The sequence below is a fragment of the Tupaia chinensis genome, unplaced genomic scaffold, assembly GCF_000334495.1.
Source record: "Tupaia chinensis unplaced genomic scaffold, TupChi_1.0 Scaffold000089_1, whole genome shotgun sequence".
Classification (NCBI taxonomy): domain Eukaryota; kingdom Metazoa; phylum Chordata; class Mammalia; order Scandentia; family Tupaiidae; genus Tupaia; species Tupaia belangeri.
The window spans coordinates 964-13,965 of record NW_006159551.1 but is presented as its reverse complement, the minus strand read 5'-3'; positions in this window follow the sequence as shown (position 1 = coordinate 13,965).

Genomic DNA, 13,002 nt, shown 5'->3' with positions numbered 1-13,002 from the left:
GCGCGCTCCCCAGAGAGAGAGAGAGAGAGAGAGAGAGAGAGAGAGAGATAGATAGATAGATAGAAAGCGAGAAATCACCCCCCAAGGGGGATGGTCATGCCACAATCCCTTCTCCTTCATTCTCCTCTTGGGATCTTGGGCACGCATGCACACATGCCCAGCGTGAATTTAAGCCGCTGGATCCAGGAAGTGAACCACGGTCGACCACGTGGGAGTCCAGCGACATAGCCATTATGCTAACTGCTGGCCGAAAACATTCAGTTTTTTTTTTTCTTTTTTTTTTTTTTTTTTTTTTTTTTTTTTTTTTTTTTTTTTTTTTTTTTTGAGAGGTTTTTCCTGTAGGGCGCCTGCACTCACCAGAAAGACACAGAGAGACAGAAAGCAAGAAATCACTCCCCAAGGGGCATGGCCATGCCACAGTCCCTTCTCCTCCATTTTCCTCTCAGGATCTTGAGCCTGGAGTGAGTTTAAGGCACTGGATCTGGGACTTGAACTGCGGTTGACTATACGAGAGTCCAGCAACATAGCCATTACACCAACTGCTGGTCCCCTGGTGGCTTGCTTTTTCACTTTCCCTCTCTTTCTCTTACTCTGTCCCTCTCTGGTCAAATTAAAAAAAAAAAAAAAGTTAAATAAAATAATTCTTTAAAAAAATAGATGATTAAAATTAGTTTCAACTGCTTTTTCTATTTATTTTTTAATGCGGCTACTAGGAAATTAAGAATTACATATGGGGCTTATGTTATGTTTTATTGGACAGCTCTGATCTAGAAAACCAGGAATCTGATTCCCAAGATTATAGTTTGAGATGATTACCAGTCTTTAAAAATTGCCCTTTATTACTTTGCCCTTAAAATGCCCATTGCAGGAAAGGAGGAAGGCTTTCCAAGGTCGGTACAATAGTGAGGACTGAGCAGAAGTCTGAAGAAAGTCCACAACTAGCACAGCAGGCTTCCCCCAGGGAAGCCCTGCAAATAGAATCTGGTTTCATCAGCATGTAGACTGAAAACTGCAACTGAATTCATCTGCCTAGAAGCCCACCATGAAATACTGCCCTGTTAAAGGAGCAAGAGAGGCTGGAGAAAGCAAAGGTTAAAAAAGTGGGTTTGACACCGAGCTGCACCCTGAATATCTCTTTTTTTCCCCATTGCATTTTGGTTTTGTCCTTTATTATTTTATTGTATTTTATTTATTTTATTTATTTATTTATTTTAGAGGTTTTTGCTATAGGGCGCGTGCACTCGCCAGACAGACAGAGAGAGACAGAGAGACAGAAAGCGAGAAATCACCCCCCAGGGGGGATGGCCATGCCACAATCCCTTCTCCTTCATTCTCCTCTTGGGATCTTGGGCACGCATGCACAGGCGCCTGGCGTGAGTTTTAAGCCTCCGGGTCTGGGACACGAACCACGGTCAACTACGTGGGAGTCCAGCAACATAGCCATTACGCTAACTGCTGGTCCCTATTTTATTTTTTTTATTAGAGGTTTTTGCTATAGAGCATGTATGTCACCAGAAAGACAGAGACAGAGAGAAAGCAAGAAATCATCCCTCAGGGGGTATGGCCACACCTCAATCCCTTCTCCTCCACTCTCCTCTTGGGATCTTGGGCATGCACACACACACACGCCTGGTGTGAGTTGAAGCCACTGGGTCCGGGACTCAAACCATGGTCGACTACATAGCAGTCCAATGACATAGCCATTATGCCAACTGCTGGTCCCTGTCCATGTTTTTAATAGAGTAAAGCCAGTCTTCCTTACCTTGCCAATCTCACTGGATCAATAGCTCATTGAACATGAAAGGACTTTGCAAACTCACTCTACTCATACCCAAAGAAGAGAATGTTATCAGGTAGACTGGAGAAAATGGTGTGTCCTAATACACTACCCAGCTCCAAACCAAACTTCAGATTGGGGCAGTACTATTCCCAGTTTTCTCCCTGGCATAAGACTTCAATTGCCTCTGAATATCAAAGTGAGCCTTGAGTGATTTGATTAGTATCTTCTCTAGGTCACTCTTATATGGTAAGACAGAATGTCCTACACCAAAGTCATAGAATTAAATTTATTTTCTGGTGCTTACTTATTACCTGCTATGAAAGACTGCCACTGGCCATGAGAAATATCAGTAAAGAGAAATACCTATTGTTTAGTCAAACCTCCAGCGTGTTTTTCTTGGTTATGAACTTTTTGTGGTAGAGGGGAAAAAAATCACTCTCCGGGGTGATGGTCATGCTATAATCCCTTCTCCAGTCTCCTCTTGGGACTTCAGGCACGTATGCACATGTGCCTAGTGGCATGATTTTCAAGCCACTGGGTTCAGGACTCACACTGCATTTGGCATGTAGGATTCAGCACCTTAACCTCCGCATCACCTGCTGACCCGAGAATATTTATTTATGTGTGAATCTTCCCATGAAACATGCCAAACTAGGTATTTATTATCAACTCAGACCTGTTTCCTCATCTCCAGCCTCCCTCTGCAAGGCTGTCATCCCAAATTTCTCTGGTAAACAACCTATCTCTGAGGATTTCAAGAATTCTTGGGAAAGGCCTGATCATCTTACCTTAGTGTTTGAACTGAAATGGAGTCTGTTTGCTAGAAGAAAAGCAGAAAAATTCTTTTTTACTGAAGAATTCAACTAATACATATAGAAGAAATAATAAAATTAGAAAGGAGCATTTTACAGTTTCTGATGTAATAACTTATTTAGACAAAGATTATCAATAGATGCCAAACCTCCTCGGCAAAATGTTAATAGGAAGTGAGATGTTCATATGGTTCTAAAAATTGTCCCACATACTACCCACTAATTATGAAGTGAAAAGTGGACCTTGGGAACCAGCAGTTAGCATAATGGCTATGTCGCTGGACCCCCATGTAGTAGACCACGGTTCGCGTCCAGGACCTGGTGGCTTAAAACTCATGCCAGGCGTGTGTGCGTGCGTGCCCAAGATCCCGAGAGGAGAATGGAGGAGAAGGGATTGTGGCATGACCATCCCCCCTGGGGGGTGATTTCTCACTTTCTGTCTCTATGTCTCTCTCTGTCTGTCTGGAGAGTGCACGCGCCCTATAGCGAAAACCTCTAAAAAAAAAAAAAAGAAAGAAAGAAAAAAAAAGTGGACCTTTACACTAACGAGTCATGGCAAGCACCCACACTCACCAAATGATCAAATAAGCTATCAAAACATTACTGGGACAACTAGACATTTTATATCATGGGACACATCACAAATGAAATGTTCTTGCCAAAAACTCCTTATGACAAAGTAATCAAGCAAACCCAGAATGTGGGGCATTCCATAAAATCATTGGCCTGGGCTCTTCAAATCAGTAACATTTTTAGAAATGCAGGAAACGGGGCTAGCCTGTAGCCTGGTGGTTAGGGCAATTGGATCCCTCATGGCCATTCATGTGGTTTGAACCCAGATCTGCTCATCCCCTTCCACCAGGCTCTCTTGTTATGTCTCTTTCTGACAAGTACACAGGCATCTGGGAAAAACAAACAAAACGAAAGAAAGAAAAGACTGAAACAAACATTACAACTGAATGCAAGATATGATCCTTGATTGAAATCTGGAGTGAGAAAAAAAGTCTAAAGAAGACACTTTTATTTTTTTTAGAGATTTTTTGCTATAGGGCACGTGCGCTCGCCAGACAGACAGAAGAGAAAGACAGAGAGATAGAAAGCGAGAAATCACCCCCCACGGGGGATGGCCACGCCGCAATCCCTTCTCCTCCATTCTCCTCTCAGGATCTTGGGCACGCACGCACACACGCCTGGCGTGAGTTTTAAGCCAGGACTCAAACTGTGGTCGACTACATGGGAGTCCAGCAACATAGCCATTATGCTAACTGCTGGTCCCATAAAGAAGACACTTTTGAGCAACTGGAAGAATTTTAATACAGACTATTTTCCAATTAAAACTGTGATATCATCAATTTTCTTAGGTGTGATACCGGTATTGTATTTTTATGGAAAAATATCCTTTTCCTTAGGAGATGTATTTCAAAGTGAAATTTCATGGTATCTGAAACTCTCAAAAAATACATACCTATTTATCTAAAAAAAAAAGTATGTTTATACATTTAAACTTGCCTTTTCAAAGATCTAAAATCTTGCCACATTTATAGATATCTTTATGCCCATTTTTTGTCATAGTTTCATAGTTATGCTAGAGAAGCACTTTTTTTTAACCATTGAAGCTGATTCTTAAGTTTCCATAAATGATTGAAAAAAATCTACATTTAACTTTTTGGATAAAGTGGAAAACAATCATGAATTCAACCCAGAGGGAAAGTTTGAGGTTAGTCTTTCAGGAGACAGATCAGTTAGGTAGACTCCACCTGGGCAAGTGGGATCTGGGGGAGAAGAGGAGTGCATGATAACTTACTTTAGAAAAGAAATATTTTATTGATTGCATTAAGGGCCAGGCTGCCAATATTAAACTGATATTTTTAACAGGTACCTACCTATTCTACCAGGTGCTATACTGGCTACTGGGTACCATAGAAAAGATTGAATAGAATGCAAAGTGATTTTGCTGTTTACCTTTTTCTTTTCCTTTCTCTTTGTTTTGTTTTGTTTTATGATAGTTCATGTGAGACAGAGAAAGGGAGCGAAGCACCCCCAAAAGGATCTCATCATGCTATGATCCCCTTTCCTCAGCTCTCCAACTCTACAGGGTCCTAGGTGACTGTACATATGCTCTGCATGTTTTCAGGCCAACGCATAGATCTGAACCTGTGGCAGACCCGAAGGCTTCCAGCCTTGCAGGTACTTGTGTTAGCACTGCAGCACCACCACAGGTGGGCCTGTCTGCTGTTTTCTTCATCACTGCCTTCCTTTTGTAGGAACTTCATACCTGGTGTTTAGAGGGTAACAGATAAGAAGATTGGCTGTTATTAACCAGAGGTTGTAGTCATCTTCTGGTCTTTCATGCTATTTCACCTTTGTTTCTTCTTTCCATTGATATTTTGCAGACTTAGTAGCTGTGACCTAGGAAATAGTGCAGATGTAGCTGCCAGGTCCTCTGGTCTTCCTTAGTTACTTCCTCACCGTCCAGGCACCTGGCTCTTAACACTGGACCATTTCTCCATGAAATGGATGTGCTACCCAGATGGCCCTCTAACCTTGAGACATTTATATTTTATTGCATGTAATTATAGTATTAAATACATTATTATATTAGCTATTATATTCATTATATTACATAATTATAATAGTGCAGTATTATATAAATTATTGCATATAATACTGCAAGTGAAGGATGGAAATGGCTTCTTCTGAGTAGTTTCTCTACTCAACTTCCTTCAAACAATCCCTTTCATTCACATTTATAACTGTGGTACATCTTAGGATGAGGCAGAGGAGAAGCAGAAAGTACACCTATGTTAAAGGCAGTCTAGTCTTATTCAATACCTGCCATGGGAAAAAGAGAAACTGGCTATCCTTGAAGCAAATGAGCCATTCTGTGAAGATCAGTGTTCTTCAGGAAAAAAAAAAAATTAAACAAACATATAGTGCTCTTAGCATCAAAAATAAGTAAAGGTATTCAAAAGAAAAAGATTATTGTTTCTAAAAGAGTATCCCTCATGGGAAAAGCAAAGCCTTTCTTTCTAATTTCTGAAAATGCTGTTTTCTACCTGAATGAGGAAATATTGTAATAAGACTCAATGAAAAGAAGTTCATGGAGTAAGAGGTAAATAGATCTAGTCTTTTAAAAAACTGATTCAGGTAAAAATTTGCTCATTATTTTTAACTTTTGCATTCTTTGGTCTTCAAGAAATTGAAAATATTTAAGTTCATCTGGTTTCAGAAAATTTCATTTGCTTGAACAGAGTGAGAAGCTGCTATTACATCTTTGTATTAGTTGTCCTTGTTTTTTTTTTTTTTTTTTTTTTTTTACATTTTGACCCCAAACCAATATTAGAAACTAGGTTCTGAGATTAAATTGGCCTTCATTTCCTTCTGCTTAACTTATTTTTTCAGAGCATATCACTAGGGAAGAGGCACCAATGTTAAAAAGCAAAGGCAAAAAAGACTTCTTACAACACTAACCTATTTTAGAACAAGATTTTGAAGCAACAGAGTGGCACTTGGTGACTTTGTTAATCCAGACCACAAAGCCAAAGAAGAGTTCATGTGTTACATGGGATAATTCTTTGATTAATTACAGCCATTAAATTATTAACTTATTTTGTATCCCTATCTCATCTAAAATGCAGTAGAAACGAAAGTCTCAAGGAAATGAGGAAACAGTGAAGTTTGTCTTGAAAGTCTATTCTTGGGAGAAAGAAACCATGGATTCTTATTATTTCCCCCACAAGACTGCTCAAAGTATAGAAAACATTTTGTTTGCAGACTGGAACTCCCTTTTTTTTTTTGAGAGTTTTTTTTTTTTTTTTTACTATAGGGCACGTGTGCTCGCCAGAGAGAGAGAGAGAGAGAGAGAGAGAGATATTAAAAAGTGAGAAATCACCCCCCAGGGAGGATTGCCACACTGTAATCCCTTCTCCTCCATTCTCCTCTCGGGATCTTGGGCATGCACGCACACGCGCCCAGCGTGAGTTTAAGCCACCAGGTCCAGGACTCGAACAGTGGTCAACCACATGGGAGTTCAGTGACATAGCCATTACGCCAACTGCTGGTCCCTGGGACTCCCTTCTAGAGATGTGTGTTTGGCAAATACTGCCATCTAGAAAGCACATTGTAATAAAGAAATCTGCATAAAATTTAGAATGCACCGATTTGTTTCAGGATACTTTCCAATCTGTGTCCTTTGATTCCATGGGTTCCTAATTCCTCCCATAGTGCTTGGCACATGGAGAACACTTAGTATATATTTATCGAATAAACACATGTAATCAATATTTCTTAGTGTTATTTATATGCATGGGATATCGGGGTCTTAAAGGATCTGTTGTGATTATAGAGAGACCAGCGAATGGCATAATGGATATGTTGCTGGACTCCCACATAGTTGACCACGGTTCGAGTCCTGGGACCAGCAACTTAAAACTCACGCCAGGCATGTGTGTGTGTGTGTGTGTGTGTGTGTGTGTGTGTGTGTGTGTTGCAGCATGGCCATCCTGCCTGGGGAATGATTTCTTGCTTTCTTTCTCTCTGTCTCTCTGGCGAGTGCACACACCCTATAGCAAAAAAAAAAAAATCTCTCTCTTTAAAAAAAAATTAAAAAAATAATGAAGTGGTTATAGAGATTCTCTAAAGTATTATACACAAATTAGGCAACTCTGGTTGTTTAAAGTAAACTATATAACTAAGAAAAATTCATTCATTTAATAATGTTTATTAAGTTAAGATATAGCTAGACCAGCTGGTAGCATGCTGGTTACAATGGGTAGATCCCACATGGCTAACAGCATGGTTCAAGTCCTGAACCCAGTAGCTTGAAAATCATGCAAGGCATGTGTGCAGGCATGACCAAAATACCCGTAGGTGAATGGAGAAGTGATTGAGGAGTAGTCATCCCCTCTAGGGAGTGATTTCTCACTTCCCCTCTTTCTCTCATCTTCTTTGTCTTTCTGGTGGCCACATGTTCCTCATAGCAAATTTACAATAAATAAATACATAAAAATAAAAAATAAGATACAGCCAATACTAACTAGTAAGCTATTCATATACGAGACGGGCCGGATTTCAAAAGCCTACCATGCCCACTGTGCAGTAGAGTCACATGTCTGAATTTTCTGTGCTAGGTATCTGCCAAGCCAAGGGAAATGAAAGGTTATGTCCACACAAAAGCTTGTACACCAATATTCATAACAGTATTACTCATAACAGACAAAGTATTGTAGAAATACTGAAATGTCCATCAACTGATAAATGAAACGTGGACTAGCTATACAATAGAATATTAAAGCCACTAAAAATGATTTGCTGATCTCAGGGAGGTATTAAAAAAAGTTCATGAATAAATTAAGTTAAAATAATTCTTGAAAAAAAACACAACCTTTTAAAAAAAGAAGGGCCAGCAGGTGGCATGGTGGTTAAGGATACTGAGCTCCCACATGCCTACTGTGGTTTGAGTCCCAGACCTGGCAGCTTGCTTTCTCACTTTCCTCTCTCTCTGTCTCTCTCTCTTTGTCTCACTCTCACTCTGTCCCTCTCTGATCAAATTTAAAATAAATAAATCAATAAAGTTAAAATAAAATAATTAAACTTTTTTAAAAGAGTTCATGAAAAATATAGACTATGAAAAAACTATTCATGGGTTTAAAAATATTTTACAACACCAAAATAAACTCATAATTTAACTCCATCTTTTCATGAGGTTTTCGAAGGTCCTTCATATATGCTAGAACACAGATCAACCTTGAAAATACTATGCTAAATAAAATAGGGAAATCACAAAACACCATGCATTGCATGATTCTATGAAATGTCCAGAACAAACAAATCTATAGAGACAGAAAGCAGATTAGTGGTTGCCTAGGGCTAGTTGAGGAGCAATGGAGATAACTGTTAAAGGGTAGGGTTTCAGGGTAAGGTAGTAAAATAGTTCCAACATTGACTATAATGATAGTAACCCAACTCTGTGATTACTCTAAAAACCATTGAATTGTACACTTTAAGTGGGTAAACTGTATGGCATATACATTATTTCTCACTAATGCTGACATGGGGAAAAATGCTGAATTTGAATCCTAGGATCTTCATTTACTGGCTTAGGTAATTTAATTAATTTCACCTACTAGCAAGAAAAGGGGCCGATATAGTGTTTCCCTTAGTGGGTTGTTCCTGTAAAGATTAAATGTGGTAATCCTGGTAAAAAGCCTCAGACATAACAAGCACATTTTTAGTGTTAGCTATTACTAATTATTAAAGCACATTGGTCCATCCGCAGATCACACTGCAATATTTTATACCATTTAGGATGCACCCCAGGCTCCATACCCAGCAACCTGCAGCATATCCACATGTGAAAAGATGATCCGGGCCAATCAAATTCCTGCTCATTAGGTCAACTGGAGAAACAGGTATTAGGGTAAATGTAGGGCCTGAATTTTCCAGGTCATAGGGGCTGGAGGAGTCATGTGTAAAACATAGCGATAAGGAGGCAGAAATAACTGTGAAGGAAGAGAGGACACTAGAAAGTAAGAGAGGAACGTGAAAGAGTAGAAAAGGGAGAGATGCCGTGAGTCACTTGATGGTGCACAGACCCTGCAACTGCCTGAATTCTTGTTGACTTCAGGTGCAATCCCAGGCCATTTGCACACTTGCAACAGGTCACCGCCACTGTGAGTGTCAATATAACCAAGAACTAAAGATTAGGGGTTCTGCAGTCAGATTGCAGAGGTTCAAGACCCACATTCAAATTGTGGGTTTTCAATGGCTAGCCCTATGGGGTAAGTTATCTAAACTCTGTGAGCCTCAGTCCCCTTATCTGTCCACTCAACATCATGACAGAATTTACCTCACAGAGCTGTTGAGAAAATTAAATGATACAATGCTAAGTACTCATCACATAGTTGGTACTCAATAAATGTCAGCTATTGTTAGTTAATACTACAGTCCGTTTTTTCATTAATTTAACTTTACTTCTTGCAAGCAAAGGTGCTTATAAACAATGTGAATCCTTCAGTTGAAAAGTAATTCTGGGGGCCAGCCCCTGGCATGATGGTTAAGGTGACTGGATGTCATGTGGCCAATTGTGTGGTTTGAATCCCAGACCTAGCAGCTTGAAAAGCACACCAGGTGCATGTGCATGCATGCCCAAAATCCCCAAAGGAGGAAGAAAGGATTGCTGCATGGCCATCCACCAACAGCATGTGGACGTGACCATGGGAGAAGGTGTTCTCTTACTCTCTGTTCTCTGTTTAAAAAACTAACATGTTGGGGCCAGCAGGTGGTGTGAAGAGTAAGGGTGCTGGACTCCCACATAGCCAAAGCGGACTGTGGTTTGAGTCCCAAACCTGGCAGCTTACTTTCTCACTTTCTCTTTCTCTCTGGTCAAATTAAGAAATAATAAGCAATAAAGTTAAATAAATAAATAATTATTTTTAAAAAGCTAAAATGTTTTAAATAGTAATTTTTATGAAAGGATACTTCAGAGTGAAAATTTTAGAAATTTCCGTGATCTCCTCAGTCCCTTGTTTTGCTACTGAAGGAAGTGACACCTAAAAATTCAGTGGACCTTCCAGATCACACTGCCAAATAGGAATTGCTGGGGTGAGAGGCCAGGCTTCCTGGTCCCTGGCTTGAGCTCAGTCCAATGACTCCAGAACCACTGGGATTTAACCTAATAGATTAATTTATCAAATGCTCCTACCTATTTAGTTAACCAGCTCTTTATTTATTTATTTATTTTCTAAACCAAAGTTTAAAAGATTGAAGTCCTAATGGTAGGGATTTTATAAATTATATATATTTATATATATACTTTTTATTATGTTATAATAAATCTACTACTTAAAAAAAATTGTTTTGTTAGAGGGCACGCACACTTGCCAGAGAGAGATGGAAAGGGGAGGAGACAGAGAACATCCTCAGAGGAGAAATCCCTTCTCTTCCACTTTTCCATCCTGTGGGGATCTTGGCCACACACGTGTTTCTCAAGCTGCTGGGGCTGGAAATCAAACCACACAAATGGCACATGGGATCTGGCTCCCTTAATTACCAGGCTATAGAGCTGGTTCCATAAATCCATTATTTTAACAGTAGGGTTTTAGTCCACTGGATTATTGACTTGTCCATCAATATGGACAATTTTCACCAAGAAAGAGACACTTTTCCATGGGGAAATCACAAGAACATCCCAGTTTCTCAATGACCTAACCTGTTCTTCGGTTACTGTGACCCAGAGAATTTCTTATCGTGGAAGGAAAATGGAGTCCTTCCAGAGGTGACTTATTTTTTTCCTCATGATTGTAATACCAATTATCCTAGAACAGGGAGGAGAGACAATCCAAACCTGTACTTTCTCTTCAGATTTCCCAGAAGAGAGAGCATGGCACAGTTCTTTTTTCTTCTCTGCAATTATTTTCAAATTAATTTGCTTCTGGCCCGGTTTACTTTTATTCATTTCTGTAGCCATTGCATCACACCCAAATGAGTTTCCTCTTTCTATTGTTAGACAAATTTACACAAGATATTTGAAAACTTTCTGCTTCCTCTTCATTCTGTTTTGTGGGTGAAATATTTAATTCAGATTCTTACCCCTGGGAGTCCTCTTGAATAAAAAGTTAAATGTTATTCTGTAGATGAGAGACTTTGAAAAAGTTCTGACTACTGTAGAGGAGGGTACATTCATTGTCTGCTACTGGCTTATCCCTGATTGGGCCTCTGGGGCTTTATGTGTTACGGTTAGTAATTTGTCATTAACCGTAATACTGATGATAAACATCTAATAGGAACCATTTATTTTTGCTATGTGCTAAGTCCTTATATAGATCACCCTATTTAATTTTCATCGCAATCTAAGTGGAGGGCTTTATGTACTCATTTTATTTACTTTATATGATAGATGAAAAAAAGTTAAGAATTCCAAAATTTAAGTCATTTACTCAAGATCATTCAGTTTGGAAGGAGCAAAAAATTCCTGAATCCAAAACTCTTACCCATTAAGGTATATGATTCGCAAACTGTGGTCTTCGGACCAGCAGCATCAGGTTTACCTAGGAAACTGTTAGTAGTGCAAATTATTGGGGCCAGCAGGTAGCATAGTAGTTAAAGCACTGGACTTCCACACAGCCAACTGCAGTTCGAGTCCTGGACCACAGCTTGAAACTCATGCCAGGCACGTGTACATGTGTGCCCAAAATCCTGAAAGGAGAATGGAGGAGGGACTGTGGCATGACCACCATACCCCCTGGGGGTGATTTCTCATTTTCTGTCTCTTTGGTGAGTGCACATGCCCTATAGCAAAAATTTCTTGATTTTTTTTTTTAGAGAGACTTTTGCTATAGGGCATGTGCACTCACTAGAGAGACAGAGACAGAAAGTGAGAAATCACCCCCCGGGGGGATGGCCACACCATAACCCCTTCTCCATTCTGCTCTCATGATCTTGGGCATACACACACACACACAAACACACACACACACACACACATAGATCTAGCATTGATTTTCAAGCTTCGGATTCAGGACTCAAACCATGGTCCACTATGTGGGAGTCCAGTGGTTACAGCAATTATACCATCTGCTGGTCCTGCAAAAATTTCTTAAAAAAAAAAAAAGCAAGTCCTCAAGGTGCACCTTAGGTCTACAGAATCAAAAATTCTGGAGATTGGGCCCAGCAATCTGTGGTTGAACCAGCCCTCTAGCTGATTCTGAGGAATGGTGAAGTTAGAGATTTAACTGCGCCTTGCTATGCCTTAGAGCACAAAGACATTACACCTGTAATTAGGGAACTATCTGGGAAATGACTCCAGGAACTTTGGGTTGCAAAGCAAGGAGCTTGGACCTGTGGTTTCCTGTGTCTCAGTGGGACGGCTGAGACTTCCATGGTTTCAGAGGCCTCCAAGATTCCCAGAGTCTGGGCAGTTGGCATTTCTCAAAATTCCTCTGAACATCTGAGCTCAGACTGTGCCTGAGCCCACAATGGTTTTCTCCATCCTACTCACACACACTTTCTTAGCAAAAGAAAGGAGAGCAGCAAGAGGGAGAGGTAGAGTCCCTCCTCCGAAAGGGTCCTCCATTGCAGTCCAGCTGTGTCTCAGCCCAAACCCATTGTCTGACTTTCAAAAGGATATCCAGGAAATGGAGACAGTGCATTTGCTGATCCTTCTGCCTGTGGGTTCTATCTTGTACCTAGTAATACTGCTAGAACTGAAATACATATTTGGATTGGTTTCGTCTTGCTGCCATAACAAAAGCTACATCACAAACTGATTGCAATGATACCAACTTATGCTCTTAAAGGTTACATGCCTAACTTGGGTTTTATTGGGCTAAAACCAGGTGTTAGGAGAATGGCGTTCCTTGTGGGATCTGAGAGAGAACTCTTTTTTCTTGGAGTTTTTTTTTTTTTTTTTTT